At 44.4% G+C, this 20,780-nt stretch overlaps 1 protein-coding gene and 1 pseudogene across 3 annotated transcripts in view; one reads left to right on the top strand and one right to left on the bottom strand.

Annotated features, from left to right (window-relative positions):
• Positions 1 to 12,205: 12,205 nt before the first annotated feature.
• LOC307187142 (mortality factor 4-like protein 1) lies at positions 12,206 to 13,407 on the bottom strand (annotated as a pseudogene). The gene has a single exon. The product of its transcript is annotated as a mortality factor 4-like protein 1 (transcript).
• A 2,342-nt stretch (positions 13,408 to 15,749) lies between these two features.
• The window catches only part of LOC307186871 (interleukin-10 receptor subunit beta-like), a 49,518-nt gene continuing 44,487 nt past the window's right edge, over positions 15,750 to 20,780 (top strand). The window contains exon 1 of one of the 2 annotated variants that reach the window (XM_079922465.1): positions 15,750 to 16,035. The gene's annotated coding sequence lies outside the window, so the exon portion shown is untranslated. The remainder of the gene's footprint in view (positions 16,036 to 20,780) is intronic. The other variant, XM_079922460.1, reaches the window with a different exon arrangement.

A 20,780-nucleotide genomic window follows, 5' to 3' on the forward strand; every position in this document is an offset into this window, starting at 1 on the left:
CTAAAGGAGTTCATCCCACTAAACCAGCAATTGAAAAGAAAGGGCACTAATTAGTAACAAGAAAACATGAAATTAAAACTCACACTGGTAAAGGTAAATATATAGTAAAGGTAATGGATTAATCACTTATAAAACTAGTGTGAAGGTTAAAAGTCAAAAGTAGTAAAAATAACTATAACTACAATAACTAGTTAAGGGATACACAAAATAAAAGGGTGTACAATGTGACATCAAAAACATACAAATTGGGATGGTAGGAGTAAAAATGTAGAGTTTTATAATTCATTCAAACTTAACTTGCTATCAAGTTAAAATAGACTTTTGTATATATATAGGCTGCTATATGTGAGACTTATGGTAACCCCAAAGCAAAAACCTATAGTAGGCACACAAAAGATAATGGGAAAGGAATCTAAGCATAACACCATAGAAAGTCATCAGACCACAAGGGAAGAAGCAAGAGAAAAAGGAAAAACAAAAATGAACTACCAAAACAGCCAGAAAACAAGTAAAACAATGGCAATAACTACATACCTATCAACAATTACTTTAAATATAAATGGACTATATTCTCCGATCAAAGGACATAGAGTGCTAAGTGGATAAAAAAACAAGACCATCTATATTCTGCCTACAAGAAACTCATTGCAGATGTAAGTACCCAAACAGATTGAAAGTGAAGGGAAGATGTGTTTCATGCAAATGGTTACCGAAAGATACCTGGGATAGCTATCCTTATATCAGAAAAATAGACTTAAAAAAAAAGAATATAGTAAAAGACAAAGATGGGCATTACATAACAATAAAGGGGCCAATTCAACAAGAAGATATAACATTTGTAAATATTTATGCACCCAACATAGGATCACCTAAATATATATGGAAAATATTAACAGTCCTAAAGGGAGAAATTGACAACAATACAATAATAGTAACAGACTTTAATAGCCTACTTACATCAATGGATGGATCATCCAGACAGCAAATCAATAAGAAAGCATTGGCCTTAAATGATACTTTAGACCAGATGGACTTATGTATATATAGATATAGATACAGATATAGATATAGAGCATTCCATCCAAAAGCAGCAGAATACACATTATTCTCAAATGCACATGGAACATTCTCCAGGATAGAGCATATGCTAGTCCACAAAACAAGTCTCAATAAATTTAAGAAGACTGAAATCATATGAAGCATTTTTTCCAATGACAATGGTATGAAATGAGAAATCAATTATAAGAAAAAAACTGGAAAAATCACAAATATGTGGAGATTAAACAACATGCTCCTGAACAACAAGTGGGTCAACGAAGAAATTGAAGGAAAAATCAAAAAATGCCTTGAGACAAACAAAAATGGAAACCCAACATACCAAAATCTATGGGATGCAGCAAAACAGTTCTAAAAGGGAAGTTCATAACAATACAGGCCTATTTCAAGAAACAAGAAAAATCTCAAATACACAATCTAACTTTATACCTAAAGGAACTAGAAAAAGAAGAACAAATAAAGCCCAAAGTTAGTAGAAGGAAGGAAAAAATAAAGATCAGCGCAGAAATAACTGAAATAGAGATGAAGAGATATACATACAACATAAGAGCACAGAAAGGTTAAAAGCAAAAGCATGGAAAAAGACATCTCAGGCAAATACTAGCCAAAAGATAGCTCTTGTAGCAATATTAATATCATCTAAAATTAGGGTAACTATATATAATTTATTGTATAAACCAGCATACCTTTGAGAATAAAAAGAATAATTAAGAATTACAACAGGGAAAGAGAAATAAACCAAGACTTCTTAGGCAAATCAGGATTTATGGTCAGTCATACATTACAAAATAAATCAAAAAGTATTACTAAGGATGAGGAAGATCTCTAAATATGATAATTCTCTAAGAATATGTGAAGCAAAAAGTGATAGAAATATAGGGAGAAACTGATCATACCCACCTTCACAGTGGCAGGTTTCAATACAACATTCTCAATCAATGATAGGTCAAGTAAACAACCAACAACAAAAAAATCTGCAAGAAGGTAAAAGATTTAATCATCTAAAAAAAAAAATAGAGAGAGCTACGCACCCAAAACTTAAAGAAAACATTTTGTTAAGCACACATGAAACATTTACAAAAACTGATCATATACTAGGCCACAGAGAAACCCTAAACAAATTGCAAAGAATAGATATCATGCAAACCAGATCTTCTAACCACATGCAACTGAGATAGAAGCTAACGTAAACAAAAATAGTTGCATATTTGCTGGTAGGAGTATAAACTGATGTAAGAGCATTGGAGGAAAGTTTGGCATGTCCTCCAAAAGTTAGAAATTCACATCAACAGTTTCTGTTTTAGAAACATACTTGAAACTCTTTCACCAGTAAGACCAGCAAAAGTATACAAGAGTGTTTAGAGCAGGACTTCTCTCCATAATAAAAACCTGGAAACAACACAAATACTCGAGGAAAAATGGGGAAATTATGGTTGGGTTTATTTTCTCCTGCTGCATAACAAATTACCAAAAACTTAGTGGCTTAAAACAATACCCATTTACTGTCTCAAAGTTCTGTAGGTCAGTAGTCAGGACATACCGTGGCTTGGTTCTCTGCTCAGGGTCTCACCAGGCTGGATCAAGGTGTTGGACAGGGCAGCCATCTCATCCGAGGCTGGTGTCCACTTCCAAGCTCACTGGTTGTTGGCAAAATTCAGGTCCTAGTGGTTGTAGTGCAGAGGCCCCACTTTCTTGCTGACTGTCAGCAGGCGCTGTTCTCAGCCTCAAGTAGCCACCTGTCACAGGGCCCTCTCCACAACATGACAGTCTTCTTCTGCAAATTCCACTGCAGCTTTCTATCTCTGATTCCAGACCCAGATTTCAAGGGCTCGTGTGAGTGGTCCAGTGCCCTTTCTTAAGATCTGATTTGGGACCCCAATTATATCTGTAAAATCCCATCACAGCATCACCTAGTGTTTGATGAAATGATGTGTGTGCACACCAGGGCCTAGGAAGCTTCATGGCCCTCTTAGAATTCTGCCTTCCACAATGCTCTATTCATGTGATGAACATTATATAGCTTTGAATGGAATGAACGTGGTCACCTGCAGCAATGTGCATGCGCCTTAGAAATTTAACATCATATGAAAAACATATAGTCCCAAGAGACTCTAAATTAAAAACAACTCAAATTTTAAAAGTGCTCTTAAAGGATTACATATAGATGCAACAGAGTGATACAGAAAAAGAAAAGAACGAGCTGGTGGACTGGATTCTGGATGCCCCAGCTGGGGGGAGGCAGAGGGTCACGAAGCTGAAGAGTTAGATGTAGGTTATTGTTAGGGGGTCTAGATTGGGGAGGGAAGAGGGTAAGTGGGTTCATAGATGTTATTATATTATTTTAAGTAACTAACTTATACTTGTGCTGTATGTCAATTAGAACTTAATAAAACTGGATAAATAAATAAATACTAAAAATAAAATAAAATAACTAATCTGAGGCAGGACAAATATGGACCAGTGATGAGCGAATGTCATGTACTGAGGATTATGACTAATAATTTCTATTCTGTGTACCTGAGGTCTAATTACAAATGAAGAAGAAAAAAGTACTTCTTAAATGAAAGAACATATTATGGAATTGAAAAGTGTATTCCCTCTAGGGTAGGCGAAGCCCTTGGCTTCCAGATAGCACCAAAGAGGCAGTGACTGATTTCTTCAGGACAAACTCGTCACCCCGGAAACCTTCCAAAATGTAAGTAGAAATTACCATTTGTTCTCAGAAACGCTTCGTCTGAACATATCTGGGGAGACCGCCTGGCACTTCCACCCACTCAGACCTCAGGCTTCCTGGTTTTCTGTTGCCTGCCCCTCCCAAGTGCTGCTAGGTCCTTTGCACCAGCCTTTAAACACACTCAGGGCTCTCCCACTTGCAGAAGAAAAAGGGTAAGAATGAAGCAGGACCTCTCTCCTCCCTACACCCCACACGTGCAACACTAGCTCCCTCCCACGCTTTCCCAGCAAAACTGCCTGCAAACAAGCCCCCTACATTCTTGGTCTCAGTCCCCAGCCCATGCTTTCGCCCTCCCAACTGGACAACACGTGTGCTCCACCAGGTCACAGGCAACTGCTCAGCCCTTAACTCTCCTGACACTGCGGTGCCCTTTGACTCTGGACCACTTCCTCCGTGCATCCTTTTCCCTCGGCAGCTGCAACAGCTCCCTGCTTTCTCTGTCATCTCCCTGACCCTCCTTTCCTGTCTCATCCACAGGCTCACCTTCCTCTGCTGTTCTGTACATGTTGAGGTTGCTTGCTGCTCTGTCCTCACATCCCTGGGCCCTACTCCCTAATCTCTCTGGAGCAGCTCATCTGCTCTCACAGCATCAGTGGCCATTGGCACACTGCTGGTCTCCAAATCCTTCCTTGCAGCCGAAGTCTTCTTCACTCTGGGTGCATAGAACAAATTCCCTCCTGGAAACTTCTTCAATGACCCCCATACTTCCAACTCTCTCTGCCCCAAACTGTCATCTCTCCCTCTTCTTTTTTTTTTTTTTTTTTTGCGGTACGCGGGCCTCTCACTGTTGTGGCTTCTCCCTTTGTGGAGCACAGGCTCTGGACGCGCAGGCTCAGTGGCCATGGCTCACGGGCCTAGCTGCTCCGCGGCATGTGGGATCTTCCCGGACTGGAGCACGAACCCGTGTCCCCTGCATCGGCAGGCGGACTCTCAACCACTGCGCCACCAGGGAAGCCCTCTCCCTCTTCTTAAGAGGGCACTAATCCCATCAAGAGGGCTCACAGCATTTGTCTTGGAGTTTCTTACAGTTTTCCCTCTGTAGACACGGACTGAATTCTCCCTGGGTCGTTGCTTCCCAGGGACGCACGGGGGCCTAGGTTTGAGTCCAAGGACCTTGATCTGCCCTTGCCAGCCTCATATGGGCTACCTGACTTTTGGGGTTACTCCCGTAGAAAAGCGGGGTCTCCTGGGAATCCAACAGCTTTCTATGCACAGGGTTCTCCCAACAGATGGTCATGGGCCATTGGGAGACTTGGGGTACGAGAGAAAACAATGAGGTTTAGGGTTTTTTTTTTAAATCAACCTACATTTATGTAGTCACTCACTAGATGATGTTTATTAATGTATGTGCAAAATTAATTCATTGCCACAATACAAAGTCTCAAGAGACCTCAGGAATCACATGGTCTCTCAGGCATGTTCCAGATGAGAAAGTTGTCTCAAATCCCCTCATTTCTTTTTTTCTTTCCTTTCAAGCCCTGGTGGCACCCATCTCTCAAGCAAGCGTGGGGGATGATCTCGACTGCATTCAACTGCAGTGGCCACAAGGCCCTGGTACATACCCCACAAGGTGAGGGTATGGTTAGAGCCAAGGTAGAGGGCAATGCTGGCTTAAAAAGCGTGGGGAAGAGGAAGGAAATGAGCCATTCTGAGAATCAGAAGTGGGGAAAGAGAGTCATGTGCCTGTGGCTTAGTCCCTTAGTTGAGGTTGGGGGCATCCACTCCTCATCGCTCACAGGGGCACGAGGTGCCAAGGCTGCAATTCCCTGAACTGCTATTAGTAGAGACAGCTTGCAGCTGACTTGAAGGAAGCAGCTCCTCGCTGCTCCTTCACTCCACTTGCCTGGGCTAAGGAGGGCAGCTGCACAGAGAGAGGCTAAATGTGGTCAAACTACAGTTGGGGGTTTCTCAGTCAGAGACTCAGGGGAGGAGCTGACTCCAGCATTGTCACACATGCAAGTTTGAGGGAGAACTCATAGCTTATCATGAGCACAGCACCTAGAATCTCAGCCCGGAGCCACCAAGTGCAAGTTAGAGCTAAGCCTCTGACCTCAGAAGTAGACTTGACCAATGGGCTGTTCATGCCAGGGTTGAGACCAGAGGCAGGTCTTGGACTCCCAATTTGGCGTTCTTTCCACTGAACTCCCCCCACCCCCAGGAGAGCAGAGAGGTGTAGGGGTGTGGATTTTATGAAGGGAAGGGTCAAACCCCTACGAGTACTCTCTTCAGTCCGGAGGAATTCCTTCACAGGTCCCCTCCCATTATGAAGTCTTTGATATACGAGAGTATTGTCCACACATTTATTTTCAGCAGATGACCTTGCCACTTACTTCCTGCAAAAAGCAAAAGTTGTCAGGCATTCTCTTATCTTTTGCCTCCAAATCTACCCTCTCTCTGCCTTCCTTTCTCCTGTTACAAAAGGCAAAACATCGCCTCTACCTAAGACCAGCCCCTCCAGTGTTCCTGGATTCCCCCCTCTTATCACAACAATTTCACTCTTGCCTTTATCTCCTCTCTTCCCCATTATCAATTTACCACTCTCTATAGGACCATTCTCAATAGACTGTGAACATGCATAGTAATCTCCCATCTTAAAAATACCCATCCCTTAAAACAATGAGATACCACTACACACCTATTAGAATGGCTAAAATGCAAAGCACTGACAGCACCAAATGCTGGTGAGGACATGAAGAAGCGAGAACTCTCATTCCTCGCTGATGGAAATGCAAAATGGTGCGGCCACTTTGGAAGACCATTCGGTAGTTTCTTACAAAACTAAATATAACTCTTAAAATACAATCCAGCAATTGCACTCTTTGATATTTACCCATGAGTTGAAAATGTTCACACAAAAACCTGCACATGGATGTTTTTTTACTTAATTAATTTATTTATGTTTGGCCGTGTTGGGTCTTCGTTGCTGCACGCGGTCTTTCTCTAGTTGCGGCGAGCGGGGGCTACTCTTCGTTACGGTGTGCGGGTTTCTCATTGTGGTGGCTTCTCTTGTCGCGGAGCACGGGCTCTGGGTGTGCAGGCTTCAGTAGTTGTGGCACGTGGGCTCACTAGTTGTGGCTCGCAGGCTCAGTAGTTGTGGTGCACCAGATTAGTTGCTCCGCGGCATGTGGGATCTTCCCGGACCAGTGATTGAACCCGTGTCCCCTGCATTGGCAGGCGGATTCTTAATCACTGCGCCACCAGGGAAGTCCAACATGGATGTTTATAGCAGCTTTATTCATAATGGCCCAAACCTGGAAGCAACCAAAATGTCTTTCAATAGATGAATGGATAAACGAATTGTCGTACATCCGTACAATGGAATATTACTCAGCACTAAGAAGAAAGGTACTATCAAGTTACAAAAAGACATGGAGAAACCTTAAATGAATATTGCTAAGGGAAAGAAGCCCGTCTGAAATGTCTATGTACTGTATTATTCCAACTGTATGTCATGCTAGAAAAAGCAGAAGTATGGAAATAGTAAAAAGATCAGTGGTTGCCAGGGGCTAAGGAGGAGAAAATGAGGAACAAACAGATGCGGCACAGGGCATTTTTAGAAACTAACTCTGTGTGATACTGTGATGGTGAGTACATGACATTATACATTTGTTAAAACTCATAGAATGTACAGCATGAAGAGTGAACCCTAATATAAACCAGGCACTTTAGTTAATAACAATATATCCACATTGGCTCAGCAATTGTAACAAATGTAGGACACTATTACAAGATATTAATAGAGGAAACTGGAGGGAGGGGTAAGATGGGAACTCTCTGTACTTTCCACGCAATTTTTCTATAAATCTAAAACTGCCTTTAAAAATTAAGTCTATTAGGGCTTCCCTGGTGGCGCGGTGGTTGAGAGTTCGCCTGCCGATGCAGGGGACATGGGTTCGTGTCCCGGTCCGGGAAGATCCCACATGCCGCAGAGTGGCTGGGCCCGTGAGCCATGACCACTGAGCCTGTGCGTCCGGAGCCTGTGCTCTGCAACAGGAGAGGCCACAACGGTGAGAGGCCCGCGTACCGCAAAAAAAGAAAAAGAAAATTAAGTCTATTAATTAAAAATTAAAAATACTCAATGACCCATGAATACCCATGGCCCACCCTGGCTCCTACCCCTTTCCTCTGCTCATTGTCACAACAAAACTTCTTCAAAGTTGTTTCCTCTCCTTTCTCACCTCCCATCTTTGTTCCTAACCCTCTCTTCTTGTGTTGGTTTCCTACTGCTGCTATAAGAAATTAGTACAATCTCAGCCGCTTAAAATAAATTTATTATCTTACAGTTTTTGAGGTCAGTCCTAAAATCAAGATGACAGCAGGGCTGTGTCTTCTGGAGACTAGAGGGGAAGGTCCATGTCCTTGCCTTTTCTAGCTTCTGCAGTCCACCAGCATCCACTGGCTCACGGCTCCTATCCTCCGTCTTCAAGGACAGCATCTTCCAATGTCTGGCCTCTCCTTCTGTTCTCACATCTTCTTTCTCTGACTCTGATCCTCCTGCCTCCCTTTTAAATAGGCCTCATTATTACCCTGAGCCCACCCAAATAATCCAAGATAATCTGCCCTTCTCAAGATCTTTAATCACATCTGCAAAGTCCCTTTTACCACACAAGTAAACATAGTCACAGATTCTGGGGGTCATGATGTAGACATCTTTGGGAGCCATTATTCAGCTTCTTCTCTAACTGGGCTCCACTGAGACAGCTCTTATCAAGAGATTACGGATAGGGTTTCCCTGGTGGCGCAGAGTTTGAGAGTCCGCCTGCCGATGCAGGGGACACGGGTTCATGCCCCAGTCCAGGAAGATCCCACATGCCGCGGAGTGGCTGGGCCCGTGAGCCATGGCCGCTGAGCCTGCGCGTCCGGAGCCTGTGCTCCTCAACGGGAGAGGCCACAACAGTGAGAGGCCCGCGTACAGCAAAAAAAAAAAAAAAAAAAGATTACCGGCAGCCTCTGAGTGGCAAAGCCCTGGTCACTAGTTAGTCTTACTTAATCCCTCAACACATTCAACAGAAGTGATCAAGAAATTCTCTTCTCTCAGCTTCCATGACATCTAGTCTCTTGGTTTCCTCCCAACCACACTGACCATGTATGACTTTTTTTTGCTTGTTTTTTTTTTGCCTTGCTTCCCTCCTGGCCATCTAAACATTGGTGAGACCCAGGGGCCCGGTGCTCATCTGTCTTCTCCATCTGTTCTTAGGTGACCCCACACAATTGATTATTTAACATTTCAGCTCCATGCTGATGATGCGCAAATGTATAATTCCAGCTCATACCTTTCCACAAAGACCCAAAATTGTATTACCTCTCTGCTTCCTTCTTGGTACATCTTCAATAAAATTTTACTCTTAAACAATCACAAACTTACAGAAAAGTTGAACTACAGTACAGAGCCCTTTATCTCTGAACCATTTTCTGGTGCCTCTGTCACCCCTAAATACTTTTGTGTTTATTTCCTACAAACAAGAACACACTTCTATATAAACTACAATACAGCCTCACAATCAGGAACTCAACTTTGATACATGAATACCGTCTAATCCTCTGACCCTCTTCAAGTGTCACTGGTCATGCCCTCTCTGATTAAAAGGATCCGTCTCTCTAGAAGGTCTGTGTCTTTATTCCTGTCTTACCCCTAGGTTCTTCATGACATTTTTTTTCCCTTAAATTCCATATATATGTGTTACCGTACGGTATTTGTCTTTCTCTTTCTGACTTACTTCACTCTGTATGACAGACTCTAGGTCTATGGGGAGGGGAAAGGGTAAGCTGTGACAAAGCGCGAGAGAGGCATGGACATATATACACTACCAAACGTAAGGTAGATAGCTAGTGGGAAGCAGCCGCATAGCACAGGGAGATCGGCTAGGTGCTTTGTGACCGCCTGGAGGGGTGGGATAGGGAGGGTGGGAGGGAGGGAGACGCAAGAGGGAAGAGATATGGGAACATATGTATATGTATAACTGATTCACTTTGTTATAAAGCAGAAACTAACACACCATTGTAAAGCAATTATACTCCAATAAAGATGTTAAAAAAATTAGAAAAAATAAAGTACTGCAAATAGGAATAAAAGGGTTAAAAACTAATACATTTAAAGTAGAATATAATCAACGGATAGTTCTTAAAAATAATACAATAGTTTTCAAATAGTGAAACTAAATTTAAAGTGCTTAAAGACATAGCTTATGGTTACTAAAGGAGAAAGTTGGAGGGGGCTTGGAGCTATGGATAAATTAGGAGTTTGGGATTGGCCGATGCAAGCTAATGAGTATAAAATTGATAAACAGGGCAAAAAAAAAAGGATCTATCTCAAAGTCACAGATCGCATTTAGTTGTCATGTCTCTTTAGTTTCCTTTAGTCTTGAATGATTCCTCAGACTTTGACCGTCACAACTTAACCTCCGTGACTTTAGGAGACTAGGGCCAGAGATTTTGGAGAATGTCCCTCTCTCTGGTTACGCACATTTGACGGAAGTGTCACAGATATGGTATTGCTCCCTGTTGAGTGGTGTGGAATTTGACTTCGTTCCATCGTTGATGGTGTTTGATTGCATTGCTTGGTTAAGACGACCTCGCATTGCTTGGTTAAGACGACCTCTGCCAGTATTGGTCACTGTAAAGCTACTCTGGTTCCCTTCGTAATTAGTAACTATTTTTGTATCCCCACCCTCTAGGAACTCTTGGCCTCAGACTTCTCATAGCTCAGATCTCAGCCCAGATGTCCTCAGCTGAGAAAGTTCCTCCCAGACCAGCCAGGAAGCCTCCAGCTCACCACCTGTTGTTTTGTCTTCATGTCACTCTGCAGTTATCTTGTTTATTTATAGTTTGTACCACTATCACCCCAACCTCCCCACCCACTGGAACATAAGCTCCAGAGGACAGCAGGAACTTGACTTGTGTCATATACTCTACTCACTCCAAAACCTACAAGAGTGCTTGGCATGGGTGGGTACTCAATGAATATTTCTGAATGAATGAACAAATGTGTATTTTTAAAAATATAGTAGACTTTAGTTATGGGAAAATAGAGCATATAGTACAGAGATTTCCCACAGGCCTCTTCTCCTCCACACAGTTTCCCCTATCTTTAACATCTTAGGCTAGTGTGGTACCTCTGTAACAATTGATGAGCCAATATTGATACATTAATATTAACCAAATGCTGTAATAGTTTGTAGAATAGAATTCACTGTTTATGTTATGCAGTTCTATGGGTTTTGATGAAGGCATGATGTCATGTATTCACCTAGTCTGATAATTCCAGATTCTCTGTCACATCTTAATCTTGTTCTCAAGCTTACTCTGTCTCTTCAGATTGTGTTTTTCCTGCTTTTTTTTTTCCTTATACTTTTTGTAGAAAGTTGGACATGATGTATCAGATAACAGGAGCTGAGATAAACAATCTTTTACTATGAAGTGTCATGTTTATCTGGTTAAGAGTTAGTCTGTGTTTAATGCTTGCTGCCCCTGTAGGTGTCAGAGGCTTTGATTTCTTCCAGTATCTCCATTTTTTGTCTTCCTTGTTGTCTCTGGGTTTCCCTAGAAACTCTCTCTTAAATAGAGTTGTAATCTACTGGAGTCTTATAGGTGTGGTGGAAGGCTTTGTGGAGGGGAAACTTTCAATAATCTTAAAATTAAATTTCAGGGTTTGTTTTTTCTTTTTAATGAGCCTGAACCTCTGGACTGTGACCCTCAGAGGAGTTTCTTAGCCTCTGTCCCTCTGTTTTTCCTCCCCTTATGACAGGAAGGTTTGAGGGGGCTAAGTTGTCTAATCGCCTTTGAGCTGGGTCACAGTAGACTTGGCTAAAATAATTCCCCTTGAAAGCAGGCTTTTTTTTTTTTAAACAGAACACTCTCAGTGTATTTCAGATGGTTACTTTTCACCTCCCTGTGGCTAAATGGGAAGGAAACTTTCTCTTCCTTCTGGTGGGGCACCTGTGTGAAAGCTCAGGAAAGTAGGAGGACCCCGCTAAGACTGGGTCCCCAGGAGTTTTGGGGGTTTGTTTTGTTTTGTTTTGTTGAAATTTAGAGAAAAAATTTATTGAAGATCTGAAAAACAATTTCTAAAAGATTGACTTTTCCAGAAAACGGTAGCTACACAATGTATTGCGTCTATCATGTTAAAATGTGCATTAGACACAAATACGAAAACCATGAAACAAGCCACCATTCTCTGACAATCTGAGCAAAGATAAAATGCCTAAGGAACAACATAGATGACTTGCAAAGGACGGGGTCTTTACTGTCAGCACCATAAAAAAAAGGGGGAGCACAAATGGACGAGTGTGTTCAGTTATACACACTGAATTGAACCTTAGGAACTAGCATTTTGTCATATAGTATTAACATATTATAAAGTGTGTAGTGTCAGAGGAATAAAACCACCAGCATTCAAAAGCAGCTTTGTCAACTAAGCAATAAAACACTCTACAGTACGTCTCTCTGTTGTCCATCATTGAATACACTGGTAGCAACTTTGAAATGAAAAAAAAGAAAAGAAAAGAAAAAAGGAGCTGTAACCCCTTTTATTTGCTGTTTAAAATCAAACAGAAAACAAACATCACTTCTGTTTACAGTAACATTTCCAAAGTGCATCATTTGTACAAGAGAAGCACTAAGAAACAAAAATGTGTTTACAGAGATCCAAACATGAGTGAGTATAAGCACCTCACACAGCTTTCCAGTGGTATTCAGAAGCCACTTCATAATCACTGGCACTAAACAAAGTTGCAGAGTTCTTTGCCAGGTATTTTAGGAAACCATGAAGATAATTCAGTAATAAAGCAAGGCTCTTCTCATCCAGAGGTGTATAGGCCAACATTGCTCCAATACGTACAAATAATCTCAGTAGTTGTGGCACTCCGTACACCGGGGACATAGGCATATCGGGGTGATCTGTGAGAACTTCAGCATACTGTGGTCTCTCAAATTTGTAGAGTAGCTGGGTGCCCAACATTGCACTGAAGTACTCCTTTATCCCTGCCACAATTTCATTAACAGCATACTCATTATCTGTGTTTCCTCGAGATTTCTCATAATTTGCAAAATCCTCTAGAATGGAATCCACATTCTTCTTGGCAGGAAGATAAAAGAGCTGTTTTCGCCGGGTAATTAAGTCCTAGTCATCAACAAGCCATGGTTTTAGTTCTTCAGGAATCTTTAACTTCAACTCTGTTCATGAATATTTCCTCATTTTCAACAATCGGGTCTCCTCGGGCCCTTTTCTTGTAGGAGGCTGGGGTGTCTCACTGGTGCTACCACCATCTCCATTTCCAGTTGTTTTCTGTTGGTTCTTTTTTGTTTTCACGTCAACACTTTTCTGTTGCAGACCAGAAGTCTCCTTTCCAGGGGCAGCCCCTCTCATCTTCCCCTCTGCATACTGCTCCTGGCTGGCTTTTTGAAGTTCTTGTTGTTTCTGCAAATTGGTGTCCGCGTATTTGAGTACTCCGCTTTCTGGAACCCATTCATCTCGATTTTTATTCCAACCACTGTAATGTATAAAGTATTTCACCCGTTTATCCTTTATGACCACCTATACACATTTTGCTTCATAAAGAAGAGGTCCACGGAAGCACAGCACTCTCTCATCCTCCTGGAATTTAGGCTTCCGGTCCTGCTTCGGCACCAATTTTAAGTGATTGCCGCCCCCTCCTCCTTCTCCCACCATCTCGACGACTACTGTCCCCTACTCTCTACCCCGCCCAGCTCCGCGTCAGACACGCCTTCAGGCACCTCCAGCTCTACATCCGGGCCGATTTTTCCCCAGGAGTTTGTTGCGGAGCACAGGCTCCGGACGCGGCAGGCTCAGCGGCCATGGCTCACGGGCCCAGCCGCTCCGCGGCATCTTCTCGGACCGGGGCACGAACCCATGTGTCCTGCATCGGCAGGCAGACTCTCAACCACTGCGCCATCAGAAAAGCCCCACCCCCCGCCCCGCCCCGCCCCAGGAGTTTTTAACTCTCAAGCTAGTCCATGCTCAGCCTCCAGCAGTAAGTCAAGCACGGTTTGTTTTCCTGTTTTCTGAGGCTTCTGCTCCTTGTCTACTGATTCTCTGCATTTGCCCGTCTCTCCAGTTTTGGGGGCTGCAGTTTGCCCTGTGACCTCCATTCACTAATGGATCTAAGAAGAGTTGATTTTACCATTGGTTCAGCTTTTCTCTTGTGAAGAGTGGAGTGACAAATACTAAACTCTTTACATCTTGGGGTGGACAGCATTTGTTTTTTGTTTTTGTTTTTGTTTTTAATTTTCAGCTGTGTTGGGTCTTTGTTGCTGCACGTGGGCTTTCTCTAGTTGCAGAGAGCGGGGGCTACTCTTTGTTGAGGTGCGCAGGCTTCTCATTGCGGTGGTTTCTCTTGCTGCGGAGCATGGGCTCTAGGCGCATAGGCTTCAGTAGTTGTGGCACGTGGGCTCAGTAGTCGTGGCACACAGGCTCTAGAGCACAGGCTCAGTAGTTGTGGCACACGGGCTTAGTTGCTCCACGGCATGTGGGATCTTCCTGGACCAGGGCTCGAACCCATGTCCCCTGCATTGGCAGGTGGATTCTTAACCTCTGTGCCACCAGGGAAGTCCAGCATTTGTTTTTAAGCGAATCTTTTCCCTGATTGTATAAGTAAAAATTTTTACCTAGAAAATTTAGAAAGTAAAAAGAAAAAAATAATCATATATAATCACCCAATCTTCAATTAGTCATAGTTAACATTTTGATATATTTTTAGTTGTAACATATGCATATGTCTTTATAAAAAGGTACATGCAATTTTGAATTGGCTTTCCTCCACTTTCAGAGACTATTTCTGCATCTTCTCTTAAACTGCTGCTGAAAATATTTTCAATGTTGAATGTCTTTTGAGAGGACCAAGGCCCCATGGTGAGTTCCCGTCGGGTTTTATGGGACTGGTGGGAACTCTGTTCCTCTTGAATGAAGAGTAAGGGTAACATGTGAAGCAGTCTGACATCCTCTTATGATCGTCTCTGTGCCTTTCGTACAGAGGGGCAACAGCCAATGTTAGTTAATTTGATGGACGAAAATGTTCTTTTTTAACATCTACAAAAAGTGTGAAGCATCGTACTCCTTCCTTGTCAGAAAACTGAAAGTGAAACTGAATTCTCAATTAGAATTACCTAGATGGTTAGTTGTTTTTTCTTTTTCTTCTCCTCCTTCAAAAGGATTTTAACATGTATATTTCAGTAGCTTTAATGTTCAAAATATACATACATTTGGGACTTCTCTGGTGGTCCAGTGGTTACGAATCCGCCCTTCCATTTCTGGGGGCACGGTTCCAACCATGGTTGGGGTACTAGCATCCTGCATCTGGCATGCCCCTGGGCACGGCCAAAACATAAATAGAAATAATTTTTTTTAATTTACATACATTTTACTGAAAGCTACCTCATGTTCTATTTTGGAAATTGATGGGATATAAATGATAGGTAAACAAAATAATGAGGGACTGTCTTTCCTCTCTACCTACCCCCAAAGACATTGATCGGTGGAGGACTGGGCAACCAGGAGCACAGAGGAAAGACCCACAGAGAAGGGGGAGGGAGCCAATATTTACCATGTTTACAAAGTTCTGCTTGAGCCTGGAACTATACCAAGCTTTTACGACTCAATGATAGCTATTTTTATCCCTGTTTTATTGATTGGAGAATTATGATCTGAGCAATTTGTGGAACTAGTAAAGAGGGGGTGGTGCAGGAGAGAGCCCGTTCGGTCTTTCGTTCATTCATTCATTCAACACATTTTTATTGAGTAGATAAATGTGCTAGGTATTGTTCTAAGTGACAGGCACTGTTCCAGCCCTGCTGTAAACACAACAGCCAAAATCCTTTCTCTCTTCCCCAGTGGAGCTTACATGGAAGAGGGGTGGCGGCGGAAGGCGCCGTCTTAATAAATCTGGGTAAATTACCAAGATCTGGTGTCCCCGCCCCGCCCGGGCCCGAGCTCTCCGCTGGGGGCCGGCGCTCGGCGCGCGCACCCGCACTAAAGACTTGCTCCACCTCTCGGGGAGGAGACCCCGAGGACCTATCCGGGGCATCCTCGGAGCGGAGGTTGAGGGCCACCACCCCGCCACTTCTCTCGCCTTTGCCCTACGACAGCCGTCACTGCCGAAGGGGCCGCCAGCCGCGCGCATCCTGGTCGCGAGCGCCGACCAAGGGTGCGGAGGGGTGGCGGCGGAACCCGGCTGCGGAGGGTGCGCCCGAGGCTGGCACCCCGAGGACAACGGCGAGGCCAAACAGCCGAGGTAATGTGGGGCTACTGGGGAGGCGGGGACAGGGGACGGGAACCGGGCGAACGCCGCCTCCCCGCAGCCGCTTCCCGGAATCCCTCTCCAGATTCCTGTCTCTCCCGCGACCCGGACTCCACGGGCTCCCGCGGACGCTCCGGGCCGGGGTGGGGGGGGTTTGCCGCCGCCCTTCTCCCGGGGGCCGCCGCCTGCCCACGCCCCCCGCGACCCGGCGGGTCGTTGGAGTGGGTCCACTGACGGGCCCCCGCGGCCGCGCTGCCCTCGGCCCTGGCCGGCCGTCCCGCGCTCATCGCCCCTCCTGGGAGCCGTCTTCACGCGCCCAGCCCTGCGGCTCCACCACCTGCCACACCGAGAGTGCGGGCCGCTGCGAGATGAGAGCCACTGTCAAGTTCAAAAGTAAAACGCCTCTCGATCCACAGCGCCTTGCAAAACTGAGTTACCGGCTCGGGTCTCCGGTCCGGGGTTTTCCGCCCGCCCTCCAAGAGAGCAAACTGACTTTAGCCATCCCTTGTTCCCGGGCGAAAGAGGGTCACGGAGGGGCCACCGGAGCTGGAGTGTCCTATGTCCTTTCAGACCCATCGCTTGGAAGCTGGAGGGAGGACGGGGCGATGGGACAGCGTCGCGGGGACAGGAGTGGGTCCCCCTCCAGGGTCGGGAAGGAATGAGGAACCGGGTGCGAGTCGACGCTCGCGTTTCAACCCTGACCAAAGAAACCAGTTAAACCCAGTTAATTGGATCCATCGACCCACTTGTGTGGCTAGCGATGGCTTTGAGAAACTCTAGATGTCCCGTCTGTCTGTCTGTCTCTCTCTTTTAATGTTTGTTTGATTTCCTTGCTTTTGTTTGGCAAAAAGTCTTAGAAACTGAGCAGAACGAGGTGGGAGGTGCAGAGGCAGGTGCAGCCAGCGAGAGGGCTGGAGTCCCCCCCTCCCCCAGGTGTCACACTAACTGACCCCGGCAGCTGAGACCAACAGGCCTTCCGTCGCTTGTCCCGCATCTTGGACAGGTTTCAAAGTATCCTCCACCCTACCGTTCTGGCTTGGAGACAAAAGGGGTGGAAGCGAGGCCATAGCAAAATTTGCTCTAAAGAAAATGTTTCCTAGTTATATGCGCATCTGTGATAAGGTTTGACCAGTTTGTCGCAGGAAATGACTTGATTCCCAACCACTGCACCACCAAGGAAGTCCTAGTTCTCTCGTTTGAAAGCATGGATCGGTAAACAGGGTCGAACAGTTAGAATGCTGTGAACAGATCATATTCCAACTTCCTGATGTCTTGTAATTTTCTTTAACTTTAGAGGGATATTTTAGGGAGCTATTCTTTCTTATGGAAATCATTTAAATGTCAACAATTTCTTCAGCCTTTGCTTCAGTTTTTTTTCCAAGTAAAATTAAATTTAGACAGAAACATCTGTGTGAGTGTGTGTGTTGTGTGTGTCTATGCACAGAAAGATCTCTGGGATTCTGTTCACCTAATGTTAATGACGGAAATATCAGGATGCTGGGATTTTACTTTTATACATTATTTTTAATTTTTTTAATGAGCGTGTAGAAGTATTTTTACTAAAACAAGACATAAACTAGAAACAAATATGCCAAGATGTAAACAATGGTTGGTGCTTGGTGGTAAAAATAAAGATGATTGTTACTTTCTTCTTTGTGCTTTTTTTTGTATCTATTTTTTTAATATCCAGGAGAAAAAGTATGTAGTTTTATTTGTAGAGTCTTTCTGAATCCATTTATTCGTTGATTAGCAAAGATGCGCAAGGTGTCAGGCTGTGCTGGGTAGGAGAAAAGACAGAATTCTGCTCTCTACCAGGAGAATAGGGGGCAGCAAGTTCCGTGAGGGTTGTCTGTCTGTCTGTCTGTCTGTTTAGGAGGAGTTGAAATTCAGAGAAGAATCACTTTGCCCAGGTTGCATCTCTTTGAGCTGGGCCTTAAAAATGGATAGTTTTTTCTTTGGGTAGCAATGGCAAGGATTGCTGGGTGGGGAGTCGGGGAGGGGGCAGGGTGGGTGGTGATGGGAGTGTCAGAGCAGGATGTGATGTGTTGCCCAGAGCTCCGCACTTGTGTGGGACAGTAGTGGGAACACTGGAAAGGCTGGTGGCAGCCTTGAATTCAACCTAAGCCTTTGGTTTCTTGTCAGGCAGCAGTGAACTACAGGCTGGGCTGGTGGCAGAATTTGCAAGGCCCAGAGCAAAATTAAAATGCAGGGCCCCATTGGATTAAAAAGTAGGAAAAAGTACCACCAAAGGTACTAAAATATAAAGCTTTTTCTTTTCTTCAATGGTGTCTCTCAACTTGCCCTTTTTTTTTTCTATTGAAGATCATTCTAAGTAAAAAACCATAAATGTAATTACTAGCATGAATCTTACGATTCTCCTTTATATTGTGCAAAAGCCAGATCTAAGTGCGAACGTGAGCATTTAATCCAAGTGAAGAATCACCGAATTACAACTGGCATTTCATAGCACACGAAACAGCAGACTTGAATTCAAGCTAGAAACACATTAAAAAGTCCTCCTGACTATCACGCTATCAGGTCTCACCAGGGTTTTCTAGAGAAATCCAAAAGATTCCAAGTCAAAATTGCCACCTACCACCCATGAGCTATCCAGGCACCTCAACTTATCCCATAACATTGTATCCATTCAGAACATCCACAGAGATATCTTTGTGAGATGTGATGTCATCTCCCATCATTACTCCTCAGCAGAGGGCCTGCACGGTTGTGGACGTTCCCTAGGTGATGGGCGCACCAGGGTTGTAGAATGCCACTTTGCGTGTGACTCCCTTGTTATCTGGTCATCTGTCTTGTGGCCTCTGGTTCCTCTGTTTTGTTCTGATGGTATCACATCTTTGCCTTTGTTCTGCATCTGCAAAACCTTCCCTGTCTTCAGCAGCTGAGAAGTACACACACACTACTACACAATTAGAAGTCCTGCTGTCCTGCACTGGGCCAGGGGACGCCTCTTCCCTCTCTTTGTTCCTGGTGACTCATACTCCACTTCCAGTTAGGCTTCTGGTACTAGATGCTTGCTTGCTTGGAAAATCTAATTTCCCATCTTGGCATCCTGCCTGGATTTGTTCATGAAGCTCCTTAAAACTCTCCCAGACTCCAACCAGATCAGGCTTCCTGAAGCTCTCGTTACTCTCATCACTGTAGCCGGGGCCGGCTTCAGTCCCCAGGGGCCCTGCATGTAGAAGAGTCCCACACTTGGTTGATTGCTCTCCTGTGGTTGTCTTGAAATTCTTAATCATTTTATCTTTGAACTTGTGTTTTGTTAGTGAAATCTGGTGGGACAATGGAACACACGGCAGGCTTGGAGTCTCAGTTCACACTTGGGTCTTACTCGCCCCTTCTCTGCAGGATGGGGATCCTGCCTGGCCTCTCTCTCTACACCCCTTGACTGTTGACACTCTTCATGGGGGCAGCAGCTGGGTTGCATCCAGTGGGAGACTCCCATGTTGCACTGATGCCCACCTGGCATGTGTACAGGGAGGGTAGGCTAGGCAGACTGGAAGCTGCCCCCGGCCCGCCTCACCCAGGGCGTGGCTAGCTGGTCCATCGCGGGTGAAGTTTCTAGGTCAGCCTTGATTCAGGTACATAGCGTGGCCAGGAGCAGAGGTTTAAAGACACTTCAGCGTCACCAGCACGCTGTGGATTGGGATGGCAGATCCTTGGAAAGGGGAGACTCAGGGTTTGATTTTCCCAAGCCCATCCCAGGCTGGTGTGCTGGGTGGCAACAGGAGAGGGTTCCCAGCATCCTTCAGGTGCAAGTGCATGTGTGCACCTGTGGGGAGTGGCACTGGCCCCGAGTATCCCTGTGCATGAGAGAGTGCTTCTTGAGCTGGCTGTGTGCCTGGGGGGACCCCCTCTTCCTCCTTGCTACCTTCCTGAGTCTGGTTTGCTTCTTGAGTTTGCTACTTCAAGGCATGCTCCCATTTTCATTTTGACTCGGGGCTTGATACTGCCTCCGTGTTTTGGGGGACTGAAGAACACCCAGTTGTTTGGATGGAGGGAGACGAAAGCTCCGAGGGAGAGAAGGAATGAGACCGATTGGGGGTTCCTTAAAATGTTTGAAGAATTCCTTTCTCACCTTGGAGGGAGGAAGACTTTCTAGCTGTAACTCAAAATGCAGGTGCTAAGAAAGAAAATACCTTTAAATCTGAAAGCATAGAACCCAGAAGTTTCTGCATGGTTTAAAAAACACAGATAAAAATAAAAAATAAAAAAAATAATTAAAAAAACACAGATAGCACGGGCAAATCAAAGGACAAGTGACAGAGAAAAGTGACAACGGCAGAGAAAAATTAAAAAAGACGTGATTCATATCACAAAGGGCCAGTTTCCCTCATACTTTAAAAGCTCCTTCGAACCAATAAGAAACAAAAGCAACAGCTCAATAGAAAAATGGACAAAGATACAGACAGATAACAAGAAAGGAAATAGCTCTTCCATCTATGAAAACATGCTCAATCTTACCCAGAATAAGAGAAATACAAAATGAATATTAGTCCGAAGACAACTTTGCATTTATGAATTTAATTTTTAGAAATCCAAGAGCTTGATGGTTATCACGATCATAATCACTACCCATCCCCACAAGCACTTCCTTTGTGGGGAAGCAGAAATTCTCGCACGTCGCAGGCAGTTGTGTACATTGTTACAGCCACAAGTGGCGAGAGTGTGACTGTTTCGATCAAAATTACAAATGCAGGGACTTCCCTGGTGGTCCACTG

Source organism: Stenella coeruleoalba, assembly GCF_951394435.1.
Source record: "Stenella coeruleoalba genome assembly, chromosome: 5".
Classification (NCBI taxonomy): Eukaryota; Metazoa; Chordata; class Mammalia; order Artiodactyla; family Delphinidae; genus Stenella; species Stenella coeruleoalba.